This window comes from Rhipicephalus microplus, chromosome 1 (genome assembly GCF_043290135.1).
Source record: "Rhipicephalus microplus isolate Deutch F79 chromosome 1, USDA_Rmic, whole genome shotgun sequence".
NCBI classification, from domain to species: domain Eukaryota; kingdom Metazoa; phylum Arthropoda; class Arachnida; order Ixodida; family Ixodidae; genus Rhipicephalus; species Rhipicephalus microplus.
In genome coordinates this window covers 47,499,236-47,513,697 of record NC_134700.1, presented here as the reverse complement: position 1 = coordinate 47,513,697, position 14,462 = coordinate 47,499,236, and the positions used below count along the sequence as shown (strand labels likewise).

Sequence of the window (14,462 nt, the reverse complement as noted above, 5' to 3'; positions counted from 1 at the left end):
AATGAGAAGTCCCCCTAGGCCGACTCTACCCCGGCTCAATCAAAAGATTGTACTGAACCCCGAAAAATGTTGTTCAATGCTCCAAGAGCCCCACGTTGGGCAGCCAGTGTGATTAGTGGAGTTTATTGGCGCAAGGGCCAGATGTGGCTAAAGAGCGCCAGAGCGATGATAATGAATTGTGCGATGTGCAGTGCAGATAAAACAGATGTGACGTGGCTGTAAATAGGCCTAAAAAACAGTCGCTATACGTGCGTAAAAATATATATATAGTAAAATTATGGCAATGACAAATGATGTGTGCTATGGAGACATAAAATGGTTTAAAAGTGATATGTATGTGAAATAAAAACTTGGCATGGAGCACCAGTGCCTCGACAAAACCCTTAAAACAAGAGCATGGAGGCCTGGGCTCATTGAAAGCTGCTATCACAGCGGCATCCTCTGAACAGAGGATGCGCTATGAACCTGTTGGGCTAAAAACATTCAATATTGGGCTAAAAACATTCAATACTACATCCTTTAAAAAGCTTAAAACTGATTTTGCATCAAAAAGCGGCTCTTCGCCGAGAAACATAATCGGATGTAAAGGAAGATTATAGCGGTATGCTAAAGCAAAATATTTCTTTCTCTCCCTTTCAGCTTCCGCACACTCCAGGAGGACGTGGAAGATGGTTAGCCTCTCACCACATCTACCACAAGTAGGAGGTTCATCGCCAGTCAGCAGGAAGGTATGGGTACCATAAGTGTTTCCTATTCTGAGGCGACAGAATAGGACATCAGTTCGCCGTGTTCTTGTAGCGGAGGGCCAGTAACCCAACCGCGGCTTAATCAAGTGAAACTTATTATTTATTTCTGTGTCCCACAAGCGTTGCCAGTGGTTTCGCAGTTTCTTACGTAGGAAGGGTTTTAGATCTGTTGCAGGGACAGTAGCGGTGGGGTTAATAGCGCGCAATATTATTGACGTGGCAATTTGGTCAGCTAACACATTGCCCTCGATGCTTCTATGGCCAGGAACCCAGCAAATAGTAACATGCTGGTTGGACATGTACGCAGTACATAGGACGGAATACAACTCAATTATTACCGGATTTCTTAATCTAAAAAGTGATCTTAATGCATTTACGATGCTTAATGAGTCTGTAAATATAATTGATTTTCGTATGTTTGATTTCCGTATATGCTTCACAGCCGACAATAGTGCATAACCCTCAGCCGTAAATATACTTGTTTCCGGGTGCAGCACACCGGATTCTGAGAAGGATGGTCCGACGGCTGCATAAGCCACCCCTGCATGCGACTTAGAAGCGTCGGTATAAAAATCTACGCATGAGTAGTTGGACTGGAGTTCTTGGAAATGCATTTTAATATGTGCTTCTGGTGCGTGTTTAGTGATCTCGACAAATGAGGTGTCACAGTGTATAAGCTGCCACTGCCACGGCGGTAAAAGTATCGCTGTGGGCGTAGGACAAAGTTCTAGCAGCGGAACACCCATTTCCTCACTTAAGTTTCTCACACGCAAAGAGAACGGCTTTCTCACAGTGGGTCGATTATGGAAGAGGGTGGCAGCGGTCATATCGTTTATAGTTGAATAAGATGGATGCTTGATCTTTGCGCGTACCTTTATAAAATATGTGAAACTGCTATAGGATCGCTGCAGGTGAAGTGACCACTGATTCGACTCTGCATAGAGGCTCTGGATCGGACTTGTCCTGAAAGCACCGGTTGCAAGTCGGATACCCAGATGGTGAACGGCGTCTAGGATTTTTAATGCACTTGGCGTTGCGGAATGATAAATTATAGAGGCAAATCAAGGCGCGACCCGACAAGGCTTTTGTATAACTTCAAGAGGCACTTTCGATCACTACCCCATGTTGTACGTGACAGGAGTTTTAGGACGTTCATCGTTTTCAAACATTTCATTTTGACATATTTTATATGGGGAATAAACGTCAGCTTAGAATCTAAAGTGGTTCCCAGGAATTTATGCTCGCTGTTCACAGAGAGTTGGTCTCCCTTGATCGCAACATTTGGTAGTGGCATTACCCTTCGTTTGTTAGAAAAAAGTATGCAAGTACTTTTCTTTGTGTTTATTTTAAAACCACTTTCATCCGCCCATTTAGAGAATTTATTCATTCCAAGCTGCACTTGTCGTTCGCAGATAGACATATTGCATGATTTGAAACTCATCTGCACATCATCAACATACACGGAATAAAACATCGCGCTTGGAATGACTGACTGCAGGGAGTTCATTTTTACAAGAAAGAGTGTGCAACTAAGCACGCCACCTTGCGGAACACCAGTCTCTTGGGTAAAAGTTCTAGAGAGAGCATTTCCCACTTTTACGCAAAAGGTTCGGTTAGACAGATAACTTTTAATTGTGTTTAGCATGTTCCCACAGATGCCCATGGTGACAAGATCGCGGAGAATCCCGAATCGCCATGTGGTGTCGTACGCCTTCTCTAAGTCTAGGAATACCGAAAGTACGAACTGCCTATGAATAAATGCATCTCTGATGTATGTCTCTATGCGAACAAGGTGGTCTGTCGTTGACCTCCCCTCTCTGAAACCACACTGAAGGGGGTCTAGTATACTGTTACTTTCTAAAAAGTGGATTAAGCGCCGGTTTATCATTTTCTCATATAGTTTGCATAGACAGCTTGTTAGCGCTATTGGCCTGTAGCTGGCGGCCAAGGACGGATCTTTGCCTTGTTTAAGTACTGGGATAACTATAGCTTCTTTCCATGACAATGGAATATACCCAGCTGCCCACATGATATTGAAGAGAGTTAGGAGTGTTTTTAGTGCTTCGGGGTGAAGGTACTTGACCATTTCGTATGTTATACGATCGACACCTGGCGCCGAGTTGTTGTAACACGCAAGAGATGCCTTAAGTTCAGCTAATGTAAATGGGCAGTTGTAAGTCTCACTGGATGGACGTTTACATTTAAGGGGCTGCCGCTCTTCGCCTTCTTTGAATTTTAAGAACGTTTCTGTATAGTTTGATGCACTTGAGACGTATTCAAAGTGTTCACCTAGGCAGTCCGCCTGCTCCTCTAGGCTCTCACCTCGGCTATTTACCAAGGGTAGGGGGTGCGACTCCCGACCCATTAACTTGTTTACCCTATTCCAAACCTTCGTTTCGTCGGTGTAAGAATTTATACCGGAGATGTACCTATTCCAACTTTCTTTCTTTGCAGGACGACGCGTTCTTCTAGCTTGTGACTTCACCTGTTTGAAATTGACGAGGTTTTCAGCCGTTGGGTAATTTCGGAGTAATCTCCAAGCTTTATTTTGACTATTTCGCGCTTTCCGACCATCGTCATTCCATTATGGGATGCGACGCTTACTAGTCATTCCGTTAGTTTGCTTAATACATTTCACTGCAGCGTCAATAATAAAATCTGTTAGGTATACCACAGCATCGTCTATATTAAAATCAGCAATGTCCTCTCCATCTAAAAATGGGTTTTCTCGGAAGAGTTCCCAGTTGGCTGACTTGGTGTTCCAACGAGGAAAGTCAGGCGAGCACGTATCTTCTTTAGTTAGCTTCAACATTATTGGGAAGTGGTCACTCCCAAAGGGGTTCTTGAGAACAGACCACTCCAGATAAGGAATTAGTGTACTCGTGACAATACTCAGGTCTATAGAAAAGTATGTGTTGTGCGTAGTGCTATAATATGTTGATTCTTTTTTGTTAAGTAAACATGCACCTGACGAAAACAGAAAGTGTTCTATTAGGCGTTCTCGTGCATCCAAACGGGAGTCGCCCCATAGAGGATTATGTGCATTTAGATCACCAACGACTATATATGGCGGAGGAAGTTCATCAATGAAGCTTTGAAATTCTGTCTTCGAAAGTCGATAGCACGGAGGAATGTAAATAGAAGTGATTGTTAGTAGCTTCCCGAACAGCGCTGCTCGGACAGCAACTGCCTCAAGAGAAGTTCGGAGGTTTAATTGCTTACAGGCAACACCTTTATCAACTATTATAGCGACATCGCCCGACGAGACGGCAGCGTCGTCACGGTCTTTGCGGAAGATGGCATATTGCTTTAGAAAGTTTGTTTGTGTGGACTTGAGATGTGTTTTCTGAACACACAGCACCTTTGGAGTATGTTTATTAAGGAGTTCTCATATCATCGAGGTTATGGAGAAGTCCTCTCACATTCAACTGTAAAATCTGCGTGTCCATTTTAGATGAGTTTTGTGCTGTGTGCTCAAGGATGGAAAATTAGCTCACGGACCCTTTCCAGGGGCCGTGACACGAGATTTTTCTTTTTTGGATCGGTCGACGGAGTCGCGCGGATCCTTAGGCGCTTGCTGCGCCCTCACGCTCGGAGTTGTGTCCATTGCCTCTAGCAAGGCACTGGACAAGCGCTCTTGCGAGCGCTGCAGTTGTTTTGAGGGCCTCGCCTCTAAAGACAAGGCCTTCGCGGCCCCCAGCCTGGAGGTTGGTGGGTCCTTCGATGGCGGAGCAGCACTGGTTGCAACCGCCGAGGGGGTGGATGGCGTCACCGCTGGCTCACTACGCGTGTGCCAGACAGGCGCCGGGGGCCGTCGTGGCACTGCCCCCTGACGTGCCACTTCGGCAAAGCTGGTTTCTGGCAGGTAGGACACCTGCCTTCGTGCCTCCCTAAATGAAATGTTTTGTTTTACTTTAATCGTGACGATTTCCTTTTCTTTCTTCCAGCTTGGGCATGACCGTGAGTATGCGGCATGCTCCCCGTTACAGTTCGCACAGTGAGGAGAGTTTTCACAGGCATCAGATGCGTGTTCGTCAGCACTGCATTTCGCACAAGTTAGGCGGCCTCGGCAGTTCTGAGAACTGTGGCCGAACCGCTGGCATTTGAAACATCGGAGAGGGTTCGGTATATATGGCCTCACTCGAAGCTTGATGTACCCAGCCTCAACGGAGTCGGGCAGTACACTTGAATTGAAAGTAAGTATCAGGTGCTTAGTCTGGATTTCTTTGCCATCACGCCTCATCCTAATTCGTTTCACGTTGATGACATTCTGTTCGCTAAAACCCCCCAGGAGTTCAGCCTCCATCAGCCCTAACAGGTCATCATCTGAAACAACGCCACGGGTGGTGTTCATGGTTCGGTGTGGGGTTACTATTAATTTAGTATCTCCAAATTTCACTAGATTAGACAATTTTTCATATTGTTTCTGGTCGCGGAGCTCCAACAGGAGGTCACCACTTGCCATTCTCGATGCTTTTTATATCCTGGGCCAAAGATTTCTGTCCAAGACTTCGAAACAAGAAAAGGTGAAATTGTTCTCACTGGTTTGCCGGGTGTGTCAGCGTGGACAACGTGGAATCGGGGAAAGGATACTCTCTGGTGACCATAAAACTGGAAGACTTCATCGGTGCGCCCTCTTTTCTGAGGGCGATCAGGGAGTGGGGGGAAGGAACTAGCCATAAGAAAAGGTTTCTTTTCGGCAGCGGTGCCAGCCACCCACCATGGAGTCCTACAAGGGGACGCTGCAGGGCCTGCAAGCACAGGCCTTGCAGACGCCAGCTGTACACCACCACTATAACCGAATATGGTGTATCCAAGGTAGGATAGCCACACAGGGTTAACCCTTGCCGCCAGGAAACACGGAAGTCAACGGAAGAGAGTAGAGGACAGGAAAGATTTAAGGTAAGAGAAAAGACGAAGATGTGAGGGGGAGACAGGAAAAGGCGACTGCCGATTCCCCCCAGGCGGGTCAATCCGGGGGTGCCGTCTACGTGAAGCCAGGGCCAAAGGGGTGTGTTGCCTCTGCCGAGGGGCCTTAAAGGTCCAATCACCCAGCGTCGGCTCAACCCCCAGGATCCCCTTTTCCCCGGACACGGCAAAGCCACGCCTGGCTAGGCGTGGGAGGGAGTCAAAACTCCCCGTTAGCTCGGGTCCGTGGTGTCGCTACACACCAAACGCCTACTTGCGCAGGCGCCCCTGCGGGGGGGGGCAGCCAGTGTGAGGTCTTGAAGTGGCGAGAGCACCATCAGGCTCTTGGAGTGAACGGACACAGCAGACGCGGTCGGAACAAACCGTTTGCGCCAAACACCACCAGAGAAAAGAGACTCGCAACTCTCTCTGCCACCACTAAGGCTTTTCTGCCGCCAGGGGTCACTGCCGGCGCTACTGCTCTAACAACCATGATAATGATAGCGGTGATCTACACTCGCGAACACAACGTCACCTACCGCTGAACAGTTGTGACCCCAAAATATGACTTCTGCGCTAGACACGTGCGTCATGCGGCGCGAACAACTTTACAGGGGGTGTCCACCCCCCACAACATGTGCTACGAAAGCACTGGGCAGTTGTGATGTTCTTGATGACGAACGGAATTAAGACATTGGTGATTGGTATTCCACAGTTTCATCTCTGGAGAAAGACAGAGACTGCCTTCTTCTTCTTCTCCCTTTATTCCACACTCCTCGTAATAATGATTGCAGGCGCCTGATCTGAGACCGTCTTCGTCGTTCATTTTCAACAGACTTTCTGAATTGAGGAAATCGTCGGAGAAGTGTTTTTGCCTGTGACAAGACGGATATATGGATCCATTGCGTTCAGAATGCTGCACTGCCTGGCTTTTCCATGATGCATCCATATGAAGATAATTATCATTTCTGCTTCCAGAATGAGAAGATATAATATAATACAACACTGAGTGTTTTGAGCTTGGAGATGATACGTTGCCTTCTCAATGATGTTTTAGACATAGCATTGCGATGTATTTTCAAAAAGTGTTCACAGCGCATAGAACGATAAGGAAAAGACAAGGCAACAGAGCCGAGAAAACAGACAAGAAAACAGCAACCAAAGCGCCTCGCTGTGTTGCCGTATGTACCAAATGTGTCACATGGGCTCAAGAAGATAGGAGTGCGCGCCAACTTTCAGGTGGCTTTCTCGGCTCCCAGAAAACTTCACAGGTTGTGCAAAATGGCAAACGCTCAGCCCTCACAGAGTCCTGCATGTTCCGTCAAGACACGGTTTGTCTCCTGTGCAGTCATCATCATCATCATCAGCAGCAGCAGCAGCAGCAGCAGCAGCCTGACTACGCCCACTGCAGGGCAAAGGCCTCTCCCATAATCCTCCAATCAACCCGGTTTTGTGCTTTCCGTTGCCACGTTAATCCAGCAAACTTTTTAATCTAATCGGCCCACCTAGCTTCCCGTCCCCCCTTTGTGCATTTGCCTTCTCTGGGAATCTGGTCAGTTGCCCTTAATGACCAGCGGTTATCCTGCCCACGTGCTACGTGCCCGGCCCATGTAATTTCTTCTTCATTTCAACTACAATATCCTTCACCCGGTTTATTCCCTGACCTACTCTGCTCTCTTCTTGTCTCTTAAAGTCACACCTATCATTTTCCTTTCCACCGCTCGCTGTTTCGTCATCAATTTAAGGGGGGACGTGGCAAGTAAAACTAATTTTTTTATTAATGTACTGTTTGTGATGAAATTTGGTGTGTGTATGTGGATGATTGTGAGGATTCCAAATATGAAAACCGTTTTCAAATACCTCTTGTACTTTTTGAGTTACAAGCATAATTATACTAATTAATGCTCTTCACACTTAAAGAGATAATTATTGCTAAATGAAATTATTTTTTCATATTATTATGTTCCCAAAGCATCAACTTGTGCAAAGAAGCTATTAGTTGATTTTTCTAGTTCTTGTAACCATAAATAAAATTTCCAAAACATGAATGTTGTTTTGCGCACACATCGCAGTAATTATAAAATGTGTTCTAAAAATTTTAAATGATGAGTAAGAAGAGAGATAAAGCTTTATTGCACTGCTAAAGGCCTCCTGAGCCTAGTGCAAAAAACGGAACGACTCTATCAGTCTTTGTTAGAAAATGACGGATGTTCTAGCGAAGGCACATAGGCGAAAATCAAGAGTTGAGAAAACTGACTTTGAAAGTTCACTCTTGTTTGGAAGTTCACAACATGCCTAAAACACTCAGAATCCTCCTGGGCAGTAATCCTGAGATGCTGTGGCCTTGGCCTCTGTAGAGCGCAACCCAGTTTTGCGCTTCTTTGTCGTGGAACAATGCGCCTTTTGAGCCCTCTTTACCCTTTTGGCATCCTTTTCGGCTGCTCGCCGCAAAGAGCAGTCTCCTGGATTGAAGCCCAGTTGAGCAGTGATCTCTTGCAGCGCACTCTTGCATCCACCATTGAAACGGCAGACTGCATCTGCAACTGCACTTTCCACACTTCGAAGGGAGGCGAACTGGCTCTTGGACTGGAGTGACCAAATGAGGCTGTTCATACTCTCCACAGCGTTCTGGGTTTTTCCCTGCGCACACCTTTCAAGGAGCTCTTTGTTCGAGAGGCGCTTGTAGATTGGCAGCAGTGCCACTCGCACGTGAGGGGGCAGTTTATGTTTGTGAGGCGGCAGCGGCTCTCCCTTGGCCAATGCCTGATTGTGCGGGCACCAGGAGTCAGTCCCACTTGGGCACAGGTTGTGGTGTGGATCCTGGTCTGTGGATGTTACATGGTAATAAGTGGCCATGATGGCCCTCTCCATGCCAGGAACATCGTTGGGGTGGCTCTTAATGGCCCAGCCATAATAATTCGTCAACTTCTTTATCAGGCCCTGCGTCAGCCGGCCTTTGCCACCCATGCTCAGTCCTCGGCCTTTGGATTTGTGCTCATCAAGAAGGTTGCGCAAGGAAGTGCCCATTCTTTTTTTCACATGGTTCACACACTCCTGTTTCTTAATCACCATGTAGCCATACACCTTGTCTTGCGTGAGGGCAAGGTACGTACGGCTGTCACCGTCGCAGAGCACATTGATGTATCGAAGCTTGTACTTGGTAAACGATCTTTCAAACATGATCCTAGCTGCTTCTACTTCCATTTGGCCTGCATTAGCATCGGTGTTCTTTTGGCACTGTGGCTTGTGTTTCTCAAGCCACTCCTCATAGTTGTCGTCACCAGGCTTGGGGCCAACAGCACAGCCTTGGCAGTAGTTGGACAGGACACAGTGGTCCAAGACCAAGCCTGTGTACAGCTCGATTACACAGCCCACGCCAATATGACTTCTGTGCCCCCTCGTCATCCACGTGCCGTCGTAAATGACGTCAATGTTGCCTGGCACTCCTCCTAGGTCCTTGTAAATGTCATGCACCTTCTGTGCACTTTCTGCTTCAATGCGGGTGGCAGCTGATGTGGTGGCAGGGTGGCTGTACTTCCTTTGCAGTCTCTGGTAGGACTTGTGGTGCAGTGCTCGATGCGAAATGTCCATCGCAGAAAAAATGTCATTTATGGCAGATTGTTTTCTGCCAACTGACTGCACAGCCCTCAAAACACGCACGTTTACCTCAAAGGGGTTCGTTTTTTGTTGCCCGGAGCACCTCGGGGACGACCACGCACTGTTCACTCTGCCACAATTGTCACAAAAAAGTTCCATCCTCGCCGCGAGTCCAAGGCAGTGCGTAGTCTCGAGGCGTATCGACCCTTCGTCGCACTTGTTGCACTTTACTGACGAAAGCAGACCGTTCAGCATCTTCTTATTTACAATGAAGAATGTGGAGTCCTTACCGCCGTCATTTTCGTCGCAGCCTTCGTTCAGAAGCTCGAGCTTCCGCTTTGAAGCGGACTTCGATGCTACGGCATCCAAAACATCCCGCCTTGTCTGCGCCCGCTGCGCGATTTCTTCACTGCTCGGAATCTGGGCCGAAACTCGCGATAGAATGTTCGACGCGCGCACGCCCGGAGTTGCAACGGCTGCCGACGCGGTGCCACCGCAATCGGGTTCGCGAGAGCGTCCATCACGGTCGACGGCATCCGGCGGTCTGACATACGACGATGTGGCACCTTCCACACTCTCGGCCTCACAACAATCAGCGAAGGGTCTGAGTAGAGGCTCCGTGACGCTTGAAGAGCATGCTCCGTCCGGAACTGCGACTGGGACGGCAGCCGCAGTCGTCTGCCCTTTGTTCCAAGCTTTCCGACGCTTGCCGTACTTGTGGACGCTCCGGAACTTTTTTTGCGGCAACATAGCACCGCAGTATGAGCAAGCACTCAGAAGAGACCACCGATGTAAACAAAGCTTGGTAAAAAAAGCACGCGAACTATCACAAAAACAGCAAACTGGCAAAAAACGAAGCGCACGCCGGATGATTCTCGACACGGCGGCCGCAGATGCGCTCGCGCTTCCAAGGTTGCCAAGGTGCGCGGCGCAGCTTTGACCAATAAGAGGTCGCGCCTGCTACCACGTGACCCGCGCAGCCAATTGCCGTTCTTCGTTTTCGTTTTTTTACTTGCTCCTCGCGCTTTTATTTTCACTCGGCGAAATACGAGACCGCGACCATCGGGAAGCCGGCTTTCTCCTCTTTCCAAAGCTACCAAAATGGCGGCCCACGGTCAACAACTTGGCGCGTTTGTGCGGCGTGAACAACACCGTTTCAGGGGCTTTTTTTTCGCACTTTTCGGCGACTAGCCTCGGCAAAAACACTATTTGCGGGATTTGTAGCGCACGTTTCGCTGTAATATTTTAGAACAAGGAAGTTGAAGGTCTGAAGATTACGAAAAAAAATAAATCAGAAAATCGCATATTTTGACCAAAATCGGCACTTTACTTGCCGCGCCCCCCCTTAAGCTAAATCCTCTTTATAGGCCTCCAGGTTTCTGTTCTGTAGGTAAGTACTGGCAAGATGCAGCTTTTATATACCTTCCTCTTGATGGTTGGTGGCAGATTACCATTCGTAATTTCAGAATGCTTGCCAAACGTGATCCACCCGATTCTTATACTTCTAGTTATTTCACTCTCTTGGTTCGGCTCCACGGTTACTACCGTTCCTAAGTAGACATATTCCTTTACAACTTTCAGCGTCTCTTTCCTGATTTTCGTGCACGCAGCACTTCGCGCTACAGCATCGCCAGCTCTTGAAATTTCGCCGGCATGTAGGCCTATCACTCTTCTCCCAGAACCCACTCCGGCAGAGCGGCATTCACGCTAAAAATACAACAAAAAAATCATTTTCCCACTGCATTCTAGCATGGCGAGTAGGCCTTCGAAGTCACGTGGTATGATAGGAGCCCTGCCATTGGTTGCGAGCATGCCGCCACGCAGTCGGATGCGAGCGCTTTCTTCATTCTCTTGCTTTTGCCGAGACATCGATGAACACAACCGTCTGAGTTATTATTTCCACACCATAGATGCCGGTGAGAAACGCTACTTTTGTTCACGGAAGTTCATTACGCGGCACCAGTACGAGGGAAGGTGCCTCAAACGCAAGCAGTGAGCGCCGATGAGAGGTTCGTCTGCTGCTAGGCCTAGCCGCGACAGAAGCGACGCACCCGATTTGGATTGTTCGAGCTTCATTCCTAGGGTTGATGACTTCGTCAGTGTTTCAGAGTGAAAGATAAAGATGTTCGACGACAAAAGCAAGTGTCAGGACGAACGTGGAAGCACAGTTATTTGTGAGACCGATGCGATGCAGAACCTCGTTAGCAGAGCAGTATGCTCCAACTGTGGGCGGTGCGAGCTGTCCATTCGAGTAATGGCAAGTAGACGATAAGGACTGGCATCGTTTTCGAAACTTTAGCGTCGAAATGACGCATGTGCTGCAACTGTTCTTTCGTCCACGTACGTGTCAAGCCGCGTGTATCCGTCATGCAGTGGAAGCGAGGAGACGTTCCGCCAGTGGCAGTACACCGGACAGCTTCGCTGTGAGCATTAAGTCGGTGGTTGCACCATCGACGTTGGACACGAGCAGCTTATGCATTTTTGTGCAATCATTGGTGTTCAAAAACCACTGCATCACAAGAACTGCCATTGGTAAAAAAAAAAGTGCATACTGCCGCCGAAAACCTCGCGAGTCCGAGAGCAATGACCCATCGTCGTAGTACCGGAAAAAAAAAGCTCCTCAGGAGGAGTGCAAGGGTCCAATATATAGTGCTGGATTATTCTGAAACTGTCAACTTTTTCAAGATAGCTTTGCTGACATTCTCTGTGAATTTCATGCAAATTGATTGAAGAGTATATTATTAAACATGTTTTTGAACTTTCAGACCTCTTTTTTTCAGTTCCTTATTTTTCGGCATTTTTAGAGCTTGTGCACTATAATTTGTACGCTTTACGGAGTCGGATTGCAATAAAACTTGGCATGCTTGAAGTTTAACATGTCCTGAATTCAAGTAAACAACTTTCAGAGGTCTCAAAAGCATATTCAGCTAGATAATTTCAGAAGCTTGTTTCTTGAGTACGGTAAAACTCAAACTCAGCATTAGAATTTGTTTCTAGGCCAGCACACGAATGTTACACAATGTTTCTTTGCTTTATTCAATTCTGCAATTCATTAGGAGCAACATTTGCTAATTTTGAGCTTTCTTGTGCTTACTATTCTCGCTTAAGCTTGTACAAAAATGGATTGTTTTTACAAATGCATGGTCTGCAAAAAATTAACTAAATGAGCCATAAAAAAATAAAAACTCTATATAACTGGTGAAAATTTCATTGGGCTGTCACAAATATCTGAGGAAAAAGTTTTTCGAGGAGCTTCTCCCCTTAAACAACAAGGTTTTGTAGCACTGCAGGCTGTCAAAAAGAATGGTTTCATAGTAATGCCTGATGGTCAAATTCAGAGCAAACCTCTCACATCAATTGAAGACGACTTGGTAAGTTTCCCATTAGCCACAACAACGAAAGAAAGCTGCCATGACGTTTTTGAAGAGGACCAGCCTATGAAGGCTGCGAAAAGCCATTAAAAAGGCTGAAGACCTGAACCTGGCAGAACCAAATCAGTCTCTACCTTCAGCACCACTTGAAGTTGCTAACAATCAATTACCCTTTTCTGATAACAAGCTCAAGTGATCTGGTTCAACTTCTGGAGAGGGGTGGATTGGATGCAGCCTGCTCTGCCTTTTCACTGGACGTCGAGGAGCTCTTCTACTCTATACTACACCAAGACCTCTTCAATGCAGTATGTGAGTGTTCTGAGCATTCGGAGGAGCTCAGCTTCCATAACTCTACTGGCTTAAACAATGTAAATTTCTTAGAACTTGTGCAATTTTACCTCCAGTCAACCAACCACCACCTCATTTAATGGACAGCAGTATGTGCAGAAAAGTGGCATATGCATATGATACTTTGTGACATACTTTTAGCCTCTATTGACCGACGTGTTAATGCTCAGGTTGCTGACTCGGTTGTCGTTAGTATATTTAGATATGTAGATGACTACTTAGTAGTATTACCCACTCTGATTTCCACAGATTTTGAGAATATTGTCGGGATGATCAGCAGTGTTTTTACCACTGAATCGCATGGTCAAACATTTACACATGAGAGGTCCCGTGAGACAACAGCAAGCAATTTTGAGATCTGAAGCCAACTAAAGCACAGTTCATATCAAATAAAGAACATGTCTGTATGTCTTGCAGAATGAAAAGATTTAATAGAATCCATAAAAAAAGGATAAGACGGAGGGAGAGCCAGCACTGCCACGCGTCTGCCACTGACGAGCTTAAATAATGATGATGATTACTCTTCTGCTATGATGCACGAAAAAAATGAAGTCACAACAGTCTCCTACGCCAACAGCTGACATTAGTTAGTCTCCAATGGGTACAGTAGCTGTACAGGCCACTTCACCCCGTTGCTCTCAGGAAAGCGTAGAGCGAGTCCTGATAATGCCATACCGTCCACCAATCAATTCTTCTTCACAGTTGCCTTAGATGCTCTTTTTACCTGAGTATAACTACATAGCCTTTCTTCAGTAAATCATTTCTTTTTGCTCGGTTGGATGGGTAGTTCCCGAGTTCATAAAGGTACTCTCCAAACCAACGAGACTAGAAGGCTTGCGAGTCCTTTTCTCTTTTGCTCCAAAGTTTTTCAGTTATTCGTTGGTTGACTCAGTGTTGATTTTGAGGTTGCAAGGTGGTAACATTGTCAGTCTTCTTCTAACAAGAAAATCTGCTGGAGATAAGGGGTACGGCAAATCCATGTCCCTGAACACATATATTAAAGTAGAGACTTTACGACAGCCTCCACTTCCATTAGTAGTCTGCCTGATTGAAAAGAAACCGCCCAAGCACCTTCTTCAAGCAGGTTTTCACAGAATGTATGAGTTTACCTTGAAACCCGCACCACCAAAAAGTGCTTGAGAAAACTAATTTTCCTTGAATCGTCGAGCAAGAGAAGAATGTGACTACATCGGGCTGTCTAATCGTTTTCCAGAGCTTCTATAGACATTTGGACATTTAGACTAAGGTTCGTGCACTGACGCTGAACATTGTGTGATAGAGGCCACGCTGTGATAAGAATTTCAGCAATGCACAAAGAAAACTCCCTGTCGTCAAGTTTTCAACTAATTCTAAGCATACAGCTCTTGTTACCACACACAAAAAAATGGCAACATAAGAACTTTCGTGGGGATGTTCTTTGATATTGTCACAAGGTCGTGATGTGGACGAAGGGAGCAGACTATAGATTTAAGATGAAACTGTTTATTTGGCT

The 14,462-nt window shown here is 46.6% G+C and overlaps 1 protein-coding gene across 10 annotated transcripts in view; it reads right to left on the bottom strand.

Moving 5' to 3' along the window:
- Positions 1–14,462, bottom strand: part of Lrch (Leucine-rich-repeats and calponin homology domain protein) — a 291,082-nt gene that overhangs the window by 219,492 nt on the left and 57,128 nt on the right. The window lies entirely within an intron of this gene.